Source organism: Urocitellus parryii, chromosome X (genome assembly GCF_045843805.1).
Source record: "Urocitellus parryii isolate mUroPar1 chromosome X, mUroPar1.hap1, whole genome shotgun sequence".
NCBI lineage: Eukaryota > Metazoa > Chordata > Mammalia > Rodentia > Sciuridae > Urocitellus > Urocitellus parryii.
The window spans coordinates 80,605,079-80,622,204 of record NC_135547.1 but is presented as its reverse complement, the minus strand read 5'-3'; the positions used below and the strand labels follow the sequence as shown (position 1 = coordinate 80,622,204).

Genomic DNA, 17,126 nt, shown 5'->3' with positions numbered 1-17,126 from the left:
CCATTTTTTGGGGGGGAATGCTTTTAATTTTTCTCCATTTAGAATGATGTTGACCTTAGGTTTAACATCTGTAGCTTTTACAATGCCCAAGTATGTTCCTATTATCCCTAGTTTTTCTAGTGTGTTGAACATGGGTGCTGTATTTTGTCAAAGGCTTTTTCTGTGTCTATTGAGATGATCATATGATTCTTATTTTTATTTATTTTAAAAATATTTTTATTAGTTGATGGACCTTTATTTTATTTACTTATTTATATGTGGTGTTAAGAATCGAACCCAGGGCTGGGGATGTGGCTCAAGCGGTAGCATGCTCCTCTGGCATGCGTGAGGCCCGGGTTCGATCCTCAGCACCACATACAAAAAAACCCAAAGATGTTGTGTCCGCCGATAACTAAAAAATAAATATTAAAATTCTCTCTCTCTCCCTCCTCCTCTCTCACTCTTTCTAACAACAACAACAAAAAAGAATCGAACCCAGTGTCTCATGCACGCTAGGCAAGTGCTCTACCACTGAGCCCCAGCCTCTGATTCTTCTTTTGAAGTGTACTGATGTGATGAATTACCTTTATTGATTTCCTTATGTTGAACCAACCTTACGTCCCTGGGATGAACCCAACTTGATTGTGGTGTGCTGTCTTTGTATGTAATTTTCCAGAATTTTACTGGGATTTTTTTGCATCTACATTCAGCAGGGATATTGGTCTGAAGTTTTCTTTGCTTTATGTGTCTTTGTCTGGTTTTGGTATCAAGGTGATATTAGCCTCGTAGAATGAATTTGGAAGGATTCCCTCCTTTTCTATTTCATGGAATAATTTGAGGAGTATTGGTGTTAATTTTTCCTTGAAGGTCTTGTAGAACTCGGCTGAGAATCTGTCTGGTTCTGGGCTTTCCTTGATTGGTAGGCTTTTGATGATGTCTTCTATTTCTTTGCTTGAAATTGGTCTGCTAAAATTGTGTGTGTCCTCCTGATTCAGTTTGGGTACATCATATGTCTCTAGAATTTTGTTGACGTTTTCAAGATTTTCTATTTTACTGGAATATAAATTTTCAAAATAGTTTCTGATTAACTTCTGTATTTTAGTAGTGTCCATCGTGGTATTTCCTTTTTCATCATGAATTTTAGTAATTTAAGTTTTCTCTCACTCTTCCTTAACATGGTTAAGGATTTATCAATTTTGTTTATTTTTTCACATAACCAACTTTCTGTTTTGTCACATTTTTGCATTATTTCTTTTGTTTCAATTTCATTGATTTCAGCTCTGATTTTAATTGTTTTCTGTCTTCTGTTGATTTGTTCTTTTTTAGGGCTTTGAGATGTAATGTTAGGTCATTTACTCATTGACTTTCTATTCTTTTAATGAATGAGCTCAATGCAATGAATTTTGCTTTTAGCACTGCCTTCAGAGTGTTCCAGAGATTTTGATATATTGTATTGGTGTTATCATTTACCTCTAAGTATTTTTTATTTCATTGCTGATTTCTTCTGTATCCATTCATCATTCAATAGGGTATTACTCAGTCTCCAGGTGTTAGATTAGCTTTTTTTTTTTAAAGTTCTTTTTTTGTAGTTGTAGATGAACAGCATGCCTTTCTTTTGTTTATTTTTATGTGGTGCTAAGGCTGGAACCCAATGCCTCACCCATGCTGGGCAAGAGCTCTGCCCCTGAGCTACAGCCCTAGCCCCTATTTTTTGTTTTATTGTTTATTTCTAATTTCATTTCATTATGATCTGATGGAATGCAGGCTAGTATTTCTATTTTTTTTGTATTTGCCAAGAATTGCTTTGTGGCATAAGATATGGTCTGTTTTAGAGAAGGATCCATGTGCTACTGAGAAGAAATTGGATTTGCTCATTGATGAAATATTCTATGTAGGTTAAGTCTAAATTATTGATTGCATTATTTAGTTCTATAGTTTCTTTGTTTAGTTTTTGTTTGGAAGATCTTTCTAGTTGTGAGAGAGGTGTGTTAAAGTCATCCAGTATTTTAGTGTTGTAGTCGTTTTTTCTTTGTGGGGCTGGGATTGAACCCAGGGCCTTGTGCATGCGAGGCAAGCACCCTACCACCTGACCTAGATCCCCAGTCCTGTCGTGTTTTTGATTCTTAAAATTGAAATGTGTCTGTTTTTTAAAAATATTTATTTTTTAAATTTTAGGTGGACACAATATCTTTATTTATATGGTGCTGAGGATTGAACCCAAGACCTTGTATATGCAGGGCAAGCACTCTACCAACTGAGCTATATCTCCAGCCCCCTTTTTTTCATATATGTTCACACAGGGTCTTGCTAAGTCGCTTAGGGCCTCTCTAAATTGCTGAAGCTGGCTTTGAATTCGTGATCCTCCTGCCTCAGCCTCCTGAGCTGCTGGTATTAGAGGTATGCTCCACCATGCCCGGCTGGGAAGTGATTTTTATTCCCTGTCATTTTGATTTATTTCTGTTTTTTTCCTCCAGTCAATGTAAGGGAAACTTTATTGAGGTCCCAAGGCCATACACGGGACTTGGGCAGGAGGCTGCCCTTTTGGGGAAAGGAGCCAGTGGAGGGGCTTTATTTGAACCTCTTCTTGGGGTGGATATTGTTGGTGTGGCCGCACTTCTTGCTGTAGTTGACAGCACAGGGTTGCAGGCAGGCATTAATACTTGTGACAGATCATCTTTTTACAGTTGTACTTCTGGGCAAACTGGTACAGGGAAGGTTCAATGATATCATCTCACAGGTGAAGCATGAAGTGCAGGGTGGACTCTTTCTGGATGTTGTAATGTGAGAGTGCCATCCTCCAGCTGTTTGCCCACATATATCTCATACTGTTGGTCAGGCGTAATGCTGTCCTTCTCTTGAATTTTGGCTTTGACATTCTCGAAGCTGTCACTGGGCTCAACCTCATGGAATATGGTCTTAACTGTCAGAGTCTTCACAAAGATCTGCATCTCTGCGTCTGCTTGGGAGCCTCATTGAAGCGAAAGTGCTATTTCTGGTTTTTAATTTGAATTTGTTTCTCCTTTGATTGACTATTCTTCCAGTATCGTTCCTCCCTTTGATGGTTTTGAATTTTGGAGACACGGTCAGAAAGAACTTCTCAAATTGAAATTATTAAGAATCGACAAGAGCCAGGTGTGGTGGCACAGGTCTGTAAATCCCAGCAGTTTGGGAGGCTGAGGCAGGATGATTGATTATGAGTTCAAAGCCAGCCTCAGCAAAAGCGAGGTGCTAAGCAACTCAGTGAGAACCTGTTTATAAATAAAATACAAAAATATGGCTGGGGATGTGGCTCAGTGGTTGAGTGCCCCTGAGTTCAATCCCTGGTACCCATTAAACAAACAAACAAACCCAAAACCCCCACAATATGTGTATTGATAGATAATAAATATTTCTGGTTGTGTATGCTTTTTTAGTATTAGGAAGTGTGACAGGAAGAAGAAAAGAAAAGTCTCCTTCCCTGGAACCATATCTCTGTGAGAAGTAAGCTTTCTGTTTTCAACAGGATAAGATAATAAACAAATGATGAGAGAAAAGCATGGTAGATATGATATATCCTGAATTAAGTGACAGTAGCTTGATTTTCCACCTAAGCCTAAATCATTAATGTGGCAATTAAGTAACTTTGAGGCTTTGGGTAATATAAAATAAACCAACAGATTTTTGGTATATGGGACATAAGGTTATTAATAGAATAAAATATTGCCAAAACATTGGACTAAGATCATGCTTTATGTAACTTTTAGTTTTGGGTCTTCTGTTGACACTGTGACCCTGAGCTTCCGGTTTTCCCCTCTTCATTTGTAGCAATACTCTACTCCACTCTTTTATTTTAATCTTCATTAGCTCTAAACTTGTATCCAAATGCCCTGTTGAGTTATGTATTACTGTCCTATGAGATACCTGGATACAAAGAGTGGGGTGCTAGCATTTTAGAATTATGGTTTGGGGTTTTGAGTCCTTAAGTGAGTTTGTCTGAGGGTCATGTGAATTAATACAGAGACATTTAATTGTAGAGGAAAAGGATGTTGCTAATTGGTAATTGTTTTTAGTAATGCATACTCAGCTGATTTATTCTTAAGCAGGATGTTAGCTTATGGGCAAATTTTGTAGCTGGAAGTCACTTTTCTGTTTTTCAGTATGGGGGATTGAACCCAGGGCTGCTGTATCACTGAGCTACACCCCCAGCCTTTTTTCAGTTTTTATTTTAACATAGAATCTTGCTAAGATTCCAAGGCTGGCCTCAAATTTGGCGATCCTCCTACCTCAGACTCCTGAATTGCTGGGATTACATGTGTCCGATACCATACAGGACTATAGCTGGAAGTTATAACAATCATCTAGTAATTTGTTTCATTTTCCAGGTGAGAAAATTGTTCTACTGAGGTTGCAATTTGCCAAGATCACAGATTTAATAAATTATTAGAACCAGAACCAAGATTACCTGATTCTTGTTTCAGGGTTTTTGGTAGAGTACTGTGTTGTGTGTATTTGTTTGGGGGTGGGTAATGGGGATAGAACCCAGGGTCTCTCACATATTAGGCAAACAAACTGCCACCGAACTACATCCTATCCCTTTTTGAGATATGATCTCGCTAAATTGCCCAGAGTGGCCTAGAACTTGTGTTTCTCCTGACTCAGTCTCTGCGATAGCTGAGATTACAGGTGTGTGTGTGTGTGCCTTGCTAGGCCAGTACTGTTTTTAGTCAGCTCATCAGGATGTTTTCTGTGTATTTTATAACAGTTAAGTAAGAAACTAGAATACTATTTTATAAGGTAGGTCAGAACTCCTGTTCAAGGAAATAATGGATGCCTATTATGTCTTATTGTGATTTTTACATTTTTAAAATCACTATCACAGGTTTCTGGAAGTAAATTAGCTACAATTCTATTGTGTTACTGTATTATTTATGATCTTCTTGAATACTTCAGAGCTGTTCCCTTGCTATTTAAGTTAAAGCAAGGTAATTATTTACTGAAATCACTACAGAGAGTTTGTTAAGTGTCTACAATTAGCGGCATGATGTTTTAGATCAGAAATTTCTTTTCTTAATCCCAAAGTAATTTGTGTATGTGGTTTTTTTGTGATGTGTAGTTTTACTTTGCATTTATAAAGTTCATAGTTTTGACCACTTAAAGTTTAATAATTAGCTGCACAGTATTCTTCAGTTCACATTTAAAAGGAAGAATAGTTTTTAACTTGCTATACTAGGAGGAAATGTGTAGTGGGAGAAAAAGGGTGGAGTGGAGTAAACTGATTCTGGTGTTCTGTAGAATTGGAGTAGTTTGTACTAATCTTTTTTTTAAATATTTTTTAGTTGTCAATGGGTCTTTTAATTAATTAAATTAATTAATTAATTTATATGTAGTGCTGAGGATTGAATCCAGGGCTACACACATGCCAGGCAAGTGCTCTACCACTGAGCCAAAACTCCAGCCCCTTGTACTAATCTTTCAGCAGGAAAAAAAAAAAATGTTCCTTATTTGTTTTTTGCCTCACATGTCTTCTGTATATCAGATCTTGGACCTTTATTACTTTGTGTTTTTATTGTGAAAAATGTTGAATAAGTTACATATTGGTCAGTAAAATAAATTCTTTGATCAGAGTGGGTTAAGTCCAGATGCCTGGATAAAACTTCCTGATCTTTCCTAAGTGCAGTGTGTAATGGCAGATCAAGGAATATGGAGGTATCGAGCAGAATTACAACTAAATTGTCCATAAAGACAAGGATTAGGACCTTAAAGGTTGAGCCAGGACTCATTATACCTTTAATATAAAATAATCAAAACAGGTTATTTTATCTGTTCTAGGATATAGGACACTGAACTAGATATTAAAAATTCCTTAGGTATTTAACTCTTTCTTTTGGAAAATTATAAGCATATTCAAAAGTAAAAAAAAAAATACTATAATGTATCCCCAAGTACCTGCCACAGTTTCAACAATTATTATCTCATAGTTGAATTATATATATATTTGGCAATTTTGTAAGACTCTGACTCTTTATTTATAATATTTATTTATTTTTTGTTTTAGGTGGACACAATATCTTTATTTTTATGTGGTGCTGAGGATCGAACCCAGTGCCTCGCACATGCCAGGCCAGCGCGCTACCACTTGAGCCACATCCCCAGCCCCCAGACCTTTTTATTTAATTTTGAGACAGGGTCTCACTGAGCTTTTAGAGCCTCACTAAGTTTCTGTGGCTGGCCTTAAACTTAACAATTCTCCTGTTTCAGCGCCCTGAGTCTCTGAGATTATGAGCATGTGCCACTGTGCCTGGCTACTACTCCTCCTTTAATATAGGGAATACTTGTGGTTCTGTGTTATCTTTCTCTAGGTATTCTACCAGAAGATCCTGATATTCTAGCATTTTTGCTTTTTAAAATGGAGGTTAGTAGTATTGGTAAAAGGTGTTAACACCTAAATTTGCAAAAAGCTATATGAAAATTAGATATAGTCTGAAATATAGAAAACATTAGGAGATTTATAGTAAGAGGAATGGATCCTCCCTTTCCCCTATTTTACTACTGGTTTACTTAGTGTTTTTGTTTCTTTGTACTGGAGATTGAACCCAGGGCCTAGCGCATGCAAAGCAAGTACTGTACCATAAAGCTACATTCTCAGCCCTTTTTTATCTTGTGAAAATGAATCAACTGGGCTGTGCTTGTGGCTCAGTGGTAGAGCACTTGCCTAGCATGCGCGAGGCCCTGTGTTCTATCCTCAGCACCATATAGTTATAAATAAATAAAATAAAGGTATTGTGTCCAACTGTAACTTAAAAATGAAATATATTAAAAAATAAAATAAATCAACTTTAATTCTAGCACCCCAAATTACTAATGGGTATGCTCAATAAATGTCATGCGACTATTGTACACATAAAGGGACACTGTATACTACCATTTAATATCTTAAAAACAGGGACATATTTTGAATTGTTTAAATGATCCACAAAATTAAAAACAAAATTAGAAGCCATCCACAATTATAGTAATTGACAATTCAAAGTTTTATACTTGCTGGATGTGGTGGTGTATACATGTAGTCCCAGGGACTCAGAGACTGAAGCAGGAGGATCACAAGTTTAAGGCCAACCTTAGTAACTTGGTGAGACCCTCAGAATAGAAAAATGAAAAGGGTTGAGGATGTGGCTCAGTGGTAAAACACCCCGGAGTTCAATCTCCAGTACAAAAAAAAAAAATGGTTTACACTTAATACTTGACATAATAGTCAAAACCTAGCAGTGGATACTGAAAATGATTTCACAGTCGCATTCTGTTGTATTCTATTGGGAAGGTTTCTGGAGTGAAATATATAGCTGGTCCAGTGCAGATCCAGCCATGATCAGATCAGCAAGTAAAATTTTTTTTTTACCACAGAAGCTACTTCTTTTGTCAGTTAAATGTAAACAGTAAGGCCGGGCATGGTAGGTTAGGCTTGTAATCCCAGTGGCTCGGGAGGCTGAGGCAAGAGGATTGTGAGTTCAAATCCAGCCTCGCCAAAAGTGAGGTGCTAAGCAACTCAGTGATACCCTGTCTCTAAATAAAATACAAAATGGGACTGGGGATGTGGCTCAGTGGTTGAGTGCCCCTTAGTTCAATCTCTGGTACTCCCCCCCAAAAAAGTGAACAATGAGAATTAAATACTTTTATATACACAAGGTATTCTGTGAAAGCAAATTTGCTTGCAAACATAAAATTACAGTTTTTTTTGTTTGGATTTTTTTGGGGGGGTACTGGGGATTAACTCAGTGTTACTTAACCACTGAGCCACATCCCCAACCCTTTTTTTTGTATATTATTTAGAGACAGGGTCTAGTTTAGTTGCTTAGGGCCTGGATAAGTTGCTCAGACCGGCCTTGAATTTGTGATCCTCCTGTCTCAGCCTCCTTAGCTGCTGGTATTATAGGTGTGCACCACTGTGCCTGGCATAAAAATATTTTTTTACAGTTCAGTAGATGGAGCAAAGGGGAATGAAGGGAAGGGGGGATAGGAAAAGTAAAGATAGTAGAATAAGTCTGAAATAATTTTCCTATGCATACATACGAATACACACAGTGAATCCCACCATCTAGTACATCCACAGGAATGGGGGTCTTAAGTAGAATGATATATATTCCATGCTTGTATAATTATATCATGCATAACCAGAAGTAACAAAAAAAGGATTCTAAATATACTTCTTCCGCTGGGGTTGTGGCTTGCCTAGCATGTGCGAGGCACTGGGTTTGATTCTCAGAACCACATATAAATAAATAATGGTCCATCAATAACTATATATATATATATATATATATATATATATATATATATATATATAATTTATATATATATAAAATACTTCTTAACTAGTTTGAAAAAATAATGTTTAAAAGTATGTGGCAATACATTAATAATCTCTGACTCTGGAAGGATCAGTTTTGTATCTGTCATCAAAGAAAGACATGTTTAGTGTTTTTTGAATCCCTTTAACCACAAATACTTGTAAAGGGAGATAAATTATTCATTCCACAGTCTTAGCATGGCTATGATGAGAGAGAAATTAAAAAACCAAGTACACATTGAGATGCCTAAGTCCAGAATGTTTTCTAGTATTGGTCCACATAGAATATTTTCTTCAAGAGGAGGAGCAATAACAGGCTTGAGTAGCAGTTTTTAATCTATAAACACAATAATCATGTTGGTATTTTGGTAAACACAAGCTACAGCATCCAGAAAGGTCTGAGATGGCTGGGAGAGGTGGTATATACCTGTAATCTCAGTGTCTCAGTAAGCTGAGGCAGGAGGGCTTGCAAGTTCAAAGCCAGCCTCAACAATTTATCAAGGCTTTAGCATCTTAGTGAAAACCTGTCTCAAAATAGAAAATAAAAATAAATAAAAAAGATCTGAGGATGTGTGGCTCAGTGGATAAGCACTCCTGGTTTTATTCCCAAGTACCAACAACAACAAAACAAGAAAAGTCTGTGATGTTTCACTTCTGTAGATTCCATTTAGTGTATAACTAAAGTTTACATCAACAATTTTAAAGACAGGGCAAAAATTCTCATTAAAAACCTTTTTATGGGGTTGGGGATATAGCTCAGTTGGTTGAGTGCTTGCCTTGATGCACAAGGCCCTGGATCTGATCCCCAGTACCACAAAAACAAAAATCTTTTTGTTTCTATTTAGAAACAAAATAATTTTTAACTCCTAAACAAATTTTAGGAGTTAAAAATTATTTTGTAGCCTATTGCATCAACTTGGCAAACAGCTCATGTTGCAAAAGTGATTCATTTCTATTAAAATATAAGCTCTTTGAAAAAAAATGAATATGTATGTTGACATGTATTTTATTTTTTAATATTTATATTTTAGTTTTAGGTGGACACAATATCTTTATTTTTATGTGGTGCTGAGGATGGAGCCCAGTGCCTCATGCATGCTAGGCAAGCATTCTGCCATTGAGCCACAACTCAAGCCCTGTAGCCATTATTTTAAAGGAACCAGTAGCTTCATGGAAAGGATCTGTGGGCTTCTTTGTCTAAGGCTAATATGTTGATCATTTATCTAAGGCTAAAACAGGTACCAACATGATGTAAATCATAAGGAGAGAAGGAGATAAGGACTTTTCCTGGCAGTTGGTAGCTAAATCTCAAGGGATTCTTAGAAAATGACATAATGGCAGCCTTTCTTATCTTCTCTCACTACCATTTTTTTCTGTGAAGTAGGATAGTATTGCTCTTTAAATTTCCTTATAGCCTGGACAAGTTCATGGAAACTTTGATCTATGTTTGTTATAATCTTTGCTGACTCCTTCATGTATGTTATTTAAGTTGCCATGCTAACTGCTGTCTTTCCTCCTGTGTTACCTGCTCTTGCTGATCCAGGTCTGCTTTATTACCAATTAAAACAATTGGCATCTCATTGCAATCCTTTACTCTGAGAATCTTGTCTTTGAAACTTATAGATTTCTTCAGACCACCTTCTGTGGTTGAAAAGACCAACAGGGAGCCCTCACCATTTCTTGTTTACTGTGCTCTCTTGACTCCAAATTATTCTTGTCTAACTGTGTCTAAAATATCTAGCCGGGTTGCTCTGTCATCTATCTATCTCACACTGGTTTTTGTAGGAGTCTTCAATGGTTGGATCATAATCAGTTACAAAACAGGTCTGGATATACTGGAAGGCATACTCCAACTTTCTGATGCCACCCCACCTACCCACACGAGCCCAATCTTCTGGCCAGAGTCTTCCTTCCTCTTCTCTCCAACCCTGGCAATCATAGTATATTCTGTTTCTATAAGAATCTTTTTTTTTTTTTTTTGGAGTTGGGGTTGAACCCATTGCTTCATGCATGTGAGATGAGCACTTTACCATTGAGCTACATCTCAGCCGTGTTTATATGAGTTTTACTGTTATAGAAACTCATGTAGGTAGAACCATGTAATATTTATTCTTGTATGACTGGCTTATTTCATTTGCCATAACACAATAATGTCTGCAAAGTTATTTATGTTTTTGCAAATATCAAGATATTTTTCTTGGGGCTGGGTTTGTGGCTTAGTAGTAGAGTACTTGCCTGGCATATGTGAGTCACTGGGTTCAATTCTCAACACCATATATAAATAAAATAAAGGTCTATCAGCAACTATACTATACATATATATGTATGTATATATATTTAAAATATTTCATATTTCTTGTTTTTTTTTTTTTACTAGAGATTGGACTCAGGGGTACTCAACCACTGAACCACATCCCCAGCCCTATTTTGTATTTTATTTAGAGACAGGGTCTCACTGAGTTGCTTAGGACCTTGCTAAATTGCTGAGACTGGTTTTGAACTCATGATCCTCCTGGCTCAGCCTCCTGAGTCGCTGGAATTATAGGCGTGCGCCACTGTGTTCTGCTCTAACTGAAATTTTTTTCTTATTTTAAAAAATTTTTTTTTTAGTTATAGGTGGACACAATACCTTAATTTATTTATATGTGGTGCTTAGGATCGAACTCAGGGCCTCACAAGTACAACAGCTGAGCCACAACTCCAGCCCCCTCTAACTAACTGAAAAATTTTAACCATTGACCAACCTCTACCTCAAACTCCCTGCTCCCATCTCAGCCTGTGGTGATCACCATTTTAACTTACTACTTCCGTGGGATCCAATTTTTAGATTTTTATATGAGTGAGATCATGCAGCTTTTAGATTCATTTTGTTTTTTCTTATATTCTGTTTCACTTATTTGTGCTCTGGTTTTTATTATTTCTTTCCTTCTACCTATAATGGGTTTAATGTTTTTTTTTCTTGTTTTTCTCATTCTAGAGGCATAATTTTAGGTTCTTTTTTGAAATCTTTATTTTTTTGATTGCTATAAACCTATTAGTCCAGTTTTGCTGTTTCCTATAGGATTTGGTATGATATGTTTCCATTTTCATTTGTCTCAAGAATTTTTGTGTGTCTTCTCATTTCTTCACTGATCCATTGATTCTCAGAAGTATGTTGTTTGATTTCCACACATATGTGAATTTTCCAGGGTTCCTGTTGTTATTAATGTCCAGTTTTATACCATTATTGTCAAAAAAGATAATAGGATATGATTTCAATCATCTTAAATTTGTTAAGACTTACTTTGTAGCCTAACATATGATCTGCCTTGGAGAATGTTAAATATAGTGATGAGAAGAATATGTATTCTTGTAGCTTTTGTGACCATTATTAGGTAAAATAAGTGTTCCTTGAAGGAGATGATAGCTAATTTAACAAGAGAGTACAGTGTCTTTTAAATATGCTTGATAAAGGGTGGTTCACCACTTAGGTGGAACAGATGGGATAGCAGAAGATTTCATCATGGTACTCAGAGTGGCACATGATTCAAGTTTGTGAATTGTTTATTTCTGGAATTTTACATTTAATATTTTTAGATCACAGCTGATTGCCGGTAACCGAAATTGCAGAAAATATCAATAAGGGAGGGCTACTGTACCAACTACTGTCGCTTCACAATCAGTACATTGTGGACTTGAGTGATATTCTGTGAACTGATAAGATTATCAAGTCCTCTGTAGATCCAAATTATGGTAAAAATTAAATCAAAATGATGAGAGTGCACTATAGTCTCTACAATGTGAAAAATAAATTGCTTTAGAACCACATGAATAATTAATATTGATACTGTTGCCTGCTGCTGCTGCTGCTGCTTCTCTTGAGTGGGTCTGAGCAAAGGGAGGAAACAGGATTCACTGTACTTCCTGGTCTATGTCCTCCTTCCCAGATTTGAAAATGTAAGCACAATCTTAGAAGTGAACACATAATCATACCCCATTAGATGCTAACAGATTACCTTGGCTCTAGAGATTCCATGAATCTATAACAAACAACCTATGATAATTTTGAGTTCCACATATCCACATTGTAATCACAGATACATTTTAGCTATTGAAGAATCCTAAGAGTTGAAAATTGATTCTGGTGAGTAAGATCAATAAATAGAGGCTCAATTCAAAATCAATCCAAATAATAAGTACTCTGTGATAATACCAAGAAGTATTAAAGAAAAAATAGCAACCTGGAGGACGATATCTAGAAAAAGCAATATTAAAATGACAGCATTTAAATATTATAAGGCATTTTTAACAGCTAGGTATAGTATTAAAGACTTCAAATATATTATTTCATCTAGTCCTTAAAACAGCACTATGCACATTATATGTATAATACAGCTGAGGTTCAAGTTGCTGAAAGTCACAGTAGAAGGAACAGTAGATTGGTATCTGACTAGTATCAGAGCCCCTATACTTAACCATGTGCTTCTTTGACTTAGTGGCATTGAACTTGGTACATATACTTAGTGCCAATTATATAATAAAGGATGTACATGATAACTTCATTTCATATTATTATCAACAGTTTGGAAGAAGCTATAGAAGGATTGATTTTTGTGTGCTGGTGACCCAGTGTGAGAAGGGATAAATGTGTCTAACTTAAAGGACTTCCTAATCCTATTGTGCTTTTTATTTCCTTTTGTTTAGAGCATATATTTTTTATGAGTTTATTTTATTTATTTATTTTTATGTAGTGCTTAGAATTGAACCCAGTACCTTATATGTGCTAGGCAAATGCTCTACCACTGAGCCACAACCCCAGATCGACTTTTTTTCCTTTCTTTTTTTTGTGGTGCTGGTGATCGAACCCAGGGACTTGTGCATGCAAGGCAAGCCCTCTACCAACTGAGCCATATCCCCAGCCCCTCTTTAAGTTTTGAGACAGGATTGTGTAGGACTTTGCTGTGTTTCTGAGGATGGGCTTGAACTTGCTATCCTCCTGTCTTATCCTCCTCAGCTGCTGAGATTATAGGTGTATGCCACCACTTCCAGGTCATTATTTAGCGATAATCTGTCTCAAAAATAAGATAATCAAAAGTGCTGGGGGTGTAGCTTGGTGGTAAAGTGCACTGTGATTTAATTTCTATTGATACACACACAAAAACAACAAGTTGGGTGCAGTGGTACATGCCTATAAGCCCACTGGCTCGGGAAGCTGAGGCAGGAGGATTGCAAGTTCCAAGTCAGCCTCAGCAGTTTAGCAAGGCCCTACCTAAGCAACTTGGTGAGACCCTGTCTCTAAATAAAATTCAAAGTAGTGTTGGGGATGTTGCTGTGTGGTTAAGTGCCGGTGGGTTCTATCCCCAGTATCAAAGCAAGAAGACCACACTTGCTCTGGTATTTTTGAAATGCCAATTTCTTTCTTTCTTTTTTTTTTATTGTTGGTCGTTCAAAACATTACATAGTTCTTAATACATCATATTTCACTGTTTGATTCAAGTGGGTTATGAACTCCCAATTTTACCCCGTATACAGATTGCTGTATCACATCAGTTACCCTTCCATTGATTGACATATTACCTTTCTAGTGTCTGATGTATTCTGCTGTCTGTCCTATTCTCTACTATCCCCCCTCCCCTCCCCTCCCCTCCCCTTTTCTCTCTCTACCCCTTCTACTGTAAATCATTTCTTCCATTTGTATTATCTTGTCTTACCCCTCCTTTCCTCTTATATGTCATTTTGTATAACCCTGAGGATCGGCTTCCATTTCCATGCGATTTCCCTTCTCACTTCCTTTCCCTCCCACCTCTCATCCCTGTTAATGTAAATCTTCTTCTCAAGCTCTTCGTCCCTACCCTGTCCTTGTTTACTCCCCTAGAACATATACATTCCTAAGGATGATCTCTAAGATGTGATTCTAGAAAATAGATTTAAAAAATCTATGTCAGATCTTATATATGCAAATGATTATTTTCCTTTTATGTAGTTATCCTGGAATGCCATAGAGATACCAATCATGATATCATTCCTGAGGACATTTATACCGAAGTCTACAATTTATCAAGGTAGACAGTTTGGCCAAAACTCTGGTTCCCCTTTAAGTGGTTGTGCCTCATAACAACTTTCCCAGTGTAACTTGGGTGGTGGTATTTTTTTAAAGTCAATCCTTTGGTGATGCCTGCCACCAACATTACCTCTGCCTCCTGGGTGCTTCCGATGCTTGCTGAGGTGGCTGTGGCCATGGCTCACGTGGTCTCTGTTTCTGGTTCTTTCTGAGTCTGGATGGCATGTCAGTGGCTGAGACAAAAAAGCTCAAGGACATTTTGAGAGCTCTCCTTTTGTAACCAGAATGGGCAACCTTATTTATGTTTCAAGTTTGTATTTTACCACTGTTGTTTTAGCTGGTCTCATAATTTATACAGGATGAGTATCCCTTATCCAAAAATACTTGGGATCAGAAGTGTTTCACATTTTTAGTGTTTTTTAGATTTTGGAATATTGCATAGACTTTACAGGATGAACATCTTCAGTTCAAAAGTCTGAAATATTGCAATGTTTCAAAATCTCATTTTTTGAGCATTAGTCTTGGGTTTTTGGATTACTGATGTTCAACCTACAATACAACACAAATATATTTATGCCTCAAAGTCCTGCCCACCAGAATGAAAAAAATTCCACTGATTGTAGTCATTTCGTTTTATTTTTGTGATGTGATGGTACTATTGGTCTGCTATACTCATTTACCCACATTTTTGCTCCCACCTTTTTTGTGGTACTAGAGATTGAACTCAAGGGCACTCTACCACTGAGTCACCTCTCACCTTTTAAAAATTTAAGTTTTGAGACAGTGTTTTGCTGAGGCTGGCCTCAAACTTGTTATCCTTCTCACTCAGCCTCCCTAGTTATTGGGTTTGCAAGTATGCATCAACAGGCCTGATTTTTCTGTAACATAATCCTTGATTACTCACTGTATGTGAATTTATGCAATAGGGCTTGCTTTTGTGGTTGAATCATTGTAATTTCTGGAACTGAGTGGGAGATCAAAATTCTGCAGGTTTGCTATACTTTCATTTCTACAGAACCACTTTTCTTTGGTGATCCATTGGTTGGATAAGGTAATTATTACTAATTTGAATTTCGGTTCAAGGAATTTTGCATGCCATGGACCCTGAGCATCTTTTCCTCAGGTTCCATTTTCTAACAACATAATTATGGACATGACCTAACCATAATAGTTTTGTATGTCTCTTTTCCAAAAAAAAGGGTTTTGGCAAAAAGTATCTTTATTATATAAGGAAACGTCATTTCATACTTTTGTAAAACCATCTTCTCGACCAAAGAAAACAGCCAAACACCACACCCAGAAATCCACTAGTAGCATGTCTACTACATTTTCATTTTCTTTTTTCCTTCTCTATATATCTTGGATTATTCCTAACTAAATGCACAAAAATCATGCAGTAAGGCCACTGGCCTTGAGGTCTCACTGTGCTGCTGGTTGAGTAGAGGTGGTGCCTGTCCAGAAAGGCCTGGCTTAGCTGCAGCTTCATTCACAGTATTTGAATGTGTTCTTTTGATTACTCATGAAGTTTCCCCCCATAATAGTTCTACTGTATAATAAATGTTTATTCCTGTATTTTTGTAAATTTTCACACTAGTTTACCTTTTAAATTGGTTGTGGAGTTTTTTGGAGGTGCCTACATAGCTTTTGTGGTGGTTCTGTTTTTTTTTTTTTCAGTTAAATAGAAATGTATTTTCTTGAATATCCGGCCTTATTTTTTTTTAATATTTATTTTTTAGTTGTAGTTGAACACAAATATTTTTATGTGGTGCTGCGGATCGAACCCAGTGCCTTGCACATGCTAGGTAAGCACTCTACCACTGAGCCACAACCCCAACCCTCCATCCTGATTTTAGGGTCATTTTTAAAAATATTTTTTAGTTGTAGGTGAACACAATACTTTTGTTTTATTTTTATGTGGTGCTGAGGATCGAACCCAGTGCCCCACACGTGCTAGGTGAACTCTCTACCTGTGAGCCACAGCCTCAGCCCCTAGAGTCATTTTTTATGGAAATAAAATTCATGTAGCATAAAAGCCATCATTTTAACCATTTAATAATATACAGTTCAGTGTTTAAGTAAATTCACAATGTTTTGCAACCATTTCTACTACCCTAATTCTAAAATATTTTATCACTCTAAAAATGGTATCCTTTATTTACCAATTCTCCCTCTCTCTATCTTTAGCCATTACTGATTTGCTTTCTGTTTTTGTGGACTTGGCTATTCTGGACAGTTCATAGATATAAGTGGAATAATACTTGAAATGTTATGTATGTTTTCTTTAGCATATTGTTTTCTTTTTCTTTTTTTGCGGGGAGGCTACTGCGGATTGAACTCAGGGGCACTTGACCACTGAGCCACATACCCAGCCTTATTTTGCATTTTTATTTAGAGACAGGATCTCACTGAGTTCCTTAGCACCTCGCTGTTGCTGAGGCTGGCTTTGAACTCAGAATCCTCCTGGGCTGCTGGACTTACAGGCATGCGCTACTGTACCCGGCTAGCATGTTGTTTTCAATGACCATGCATGTTTTAGCAAGTATCAATATTCAGTATTTCATTCCTTTTTATTGGGATGTAAATTTCATGGATTACACCTCATTTTGTTTATTCACTTATCAGTTGCTTCCCTCTTTCTTGCTGTTAAGGAAAATGCTGCTATGAATATTTTTATACAATTTTTATTTCCATGTGTGGGCATATATTTTTATTTGTTTTGGGTATATATCTATAAGTAAAATTGCTGGGTCATTTTCATTACTCTATTTGACTTTTTTCCCCCCA

The 17,126-nt window shown here is 36.7% G+C and overlaps 1 protein-coding gene and 2 pseudogenes across 6 annotated transcripts in view; 1 reads left to right on the top strand and 2 right to left on the bottom strand.

Annotated features, from left to right (window-relative positions):
- Positions 1–17,126, top strand: part of Atrx (ATRX chromatin remodeler) — a 217,620-nt gene that overhangs the window by 22,789 nt on the left and 177,705 nt on the right. The window lies entirely within an intron of this gene.
- On the bottom strand, positions 2,548–2,951 carry LOC113194499 (ubiquitin-ribosomal protein eL40 fusion protein pseudogene; annotated as a pseudogene).
- On the bottom strand, positions 9,622–10,302 carry LOC113194491 (ras-related protein R-Ras2 pseudogene; annotated as a pseudogene).